The sequence below is a fragment of the Pipistrellus kuhlii genome, unplaced genomic scaffold (assembly GCF_014108245.1).
Source record: "Pipistrellus kuhlii isolate mPipKuh1 unplaced genomic scaffold, mPipKuh1.p scaffold_m20_p_16, whole genome shotgun sequence".
In the NCBI taxonomy this organism is placed as follows: domain Eukaryota; kingdom Metazoa; phylum Chordata; class Mammalia; order Chiroptera; family Vespertilionidae; genus Pipistrellus; species Pipistrellus kuhlii.
Window position 1 is genome coordinate 26678570 of NW_023425471.1, and position 2789 is coordinate 26681358.

Sequence of the window (2789 nt, forward strand, 5' to 3'; positions counted from 1 at the left end):
AGTCATGTGGTTTCCTTCCCTTCAATAGAGATAAAATTAATAATAGTTCATATGTTCAGGAATTATTTTATACTATACTTTTTCCTGATGTTTTAGCTATTATTATGACTTTCTAAAATTAACTCTAAAAAGCTAAGGGAAATAATTTTGCTAACATTTCTGCTAAGAATGCTACCCATAAAGGCATCAGCAGCTGTCAAACCTCTCTCTTGGTCCAAAGAGATATTTCCCCAGTTGCTAAATTAGAAAAACTGGCTAACAATTGCCTTCTGAAAAAGATTAGAAATTCAACAATTGCAAGTTTTATAAAAAGACAAAACTCTGTTTTGGATAAGATAAAAACCCAGTCCTACCAGAAACTCTAAAATGTCCACTTCTTACATGCATTAATGCATCAGTCCATTGATAAAATTGATTCAGGAATCAATATTGGTGGAGAGATATTAACAAGGTTGAAAAAAGTGCCTACTTTAAGTGTCCCACCTCTTCAAAGTACAACCCAAAGAAGCCTGTTCACACTGCCCCTGGACATTTTAAATTGCATAATGGGCCATGTGAAGTTTGGCAAATAGATTTTATGCAGCTTCCCTTTTTTTATGAGTATGTGTTTTAGCCATGATATGTATGTTTTCTCACTGGATTAAAGCTTTCCCTTATAGACAAGCTAATGCCTCTATAGTGGCTAAAGTCCTTTTATAAAAGACTAGAGGCCTGGTGCACAAAATTCGTGCATGGTGGGGGGGGTGTCCGTCAGCACAACCTGTACCATCTCCAATCTGGGACACCTTGGGGTATAGGATCGGGCCTAAACAGGCAGTCAGACATCCCTTTCACAATCTAGGACTGCTGGCTTCTCCCAACTACTTGCCTTCCTGATTGCCCCTAACTGCTCTGCCAGCCAGCCTGATCACCTCCTAACCACTCCCCTGCCAGCCTGATTGTCCCCAACTGCCCTCCCCTGAAACCTGGTCACCCCCAAATGCCCTTCCTTGCATATTCCCTCTTTATTAGATACGTTTTTTTTCTTTAGCATATTGGACAGTCTTAACTGGTTTGGCTCAGTGGATGGAGCATTGGCCTGCAGACTCAAGGGTCCCATGCTTGATTCTGGTCAAGAGCATGTACCTTGGTTGGGGGCGCATACCTAGTGGGGAGTGTGAGGAGGCAGCTGATCAATGTTTCTCTCTCATAGATGTTTCTGGCTCTCTATCCCTTTCTCTTTCTCTCTGTAAAAAATCAATAAAATATATATTATAAAAAAACATTTAAGATTCCTCCATATCTGCCTAGCTGGTGTTACTCGATGCTGAGACCTCAGACAGCTAACTCTAGAAGGGGATCGTACCCAGGCCAGGCTGAGACCCCAGCCCAGGCTGCCATCTCAGCCTGGCCGGGGATAGCATGGTGGGGGTGCGTGACCCCATCCCAGGGTGCCACATCTGGCCTGAAGATCTCACAGCCCTGCCAGCCTGAGACCTCAGCTCAGGCTGCCGCCACTGTTAGAGGATCCTGCAGCTTGGGTGCAAGGCCCTGCTGGTCTGAGACCCCAGCCAAGCTTCCACTGCAGCCTGGGGATCTTGAGGCTTTGGTGCAAGGCTCTGCCATTCTTAGACTCCAGCCCAAGCTGCGCCCGTGGCTGAGAAATGGTGCCGGGTGCTGGTACCTCCTAGCCAGACACTTCTGGCTGCCACCACTGGGCAGGGTGATGGGCAGGCACCTCCCAGCTAGACACCCTGGACTGCAGCTGCTGGGCAGACTTGGGGACTCAGAAAGGGCTAAGAGGACTGGGTGCTGCCATCTTGTGGCTATGGGTACTGCCATTTTTGTCAAGGAGTGATGGTTAATTTGCAGATTACTCTTTTATTAAATAGGATTATTCTACTTGGGGAACTCTTCTCAAACTCTACAGTGATCGAGTAACCCATTTTACCAGTCAAGTGCTATAAGTCTGCTATTTGGCCAGTTCTACAACATTTTCACTGTGCTTAAAAATCCTGAATCTTTAAGTTTAGTTCCATGTACTAATGGCATATTACAATTCATATCTGTGCCCTTCTTAGGAATTGTCCCTGGCTTAAGGGAGATGTCTTACCCAAGATTATGCCCTTTATCCAGGCATAACCTTTATCCAATGACTTTTGACGGCAGGGTACAAAGATCCAGGATTCTTGCCTCAATTCAGAACAACCATAAAAACCCATCCTGGCTCTGAAACTCCCTGTTGAATTGGTGGAGGCCTTTGTTGCTCCTGCATTGCAGTTCAATTTCTCTTTCTGTCGAATCAGCTTTTTCCCCTGCCCCTCTCACAACACAGCCAAAGGGTGATCCTGAATTATCCTCCAATAAACTTTGTGCATGTAAAAACAAAACAAAGATTCAAATGGCAAAATTTGTAGAAACTCCTCAAATTCCTCGCCAAAAGGAATTTTTCCTTTCAAATCTCAAATATCCCTCTTTTGGGAATCATAAGCTTTCACTTTTCGAGATAATTACAAGATATCCCATTTGTTTGGCTCCTGCTTCTTCAGACCAAAAGTTGGAAAAAGGAGACATGAATATTATAAATGCTTCATTGTTTTTAATGAAAATAATCACAGTTTTGTAGAGTAATCTTTTTACAGCACACCAACAAAAAATTCAAATGTGTATACATTTTAGATACACAGTAATATTTTCTAGTTCCTGCTCTCCCAATAGTCCCCAACTCCAGATTATTTTATGTTGTTTCTGATGACATTGGGTTGTTAACATACATACAGTAAGCAAGAGGTTGTCCTGGACTAGGATCT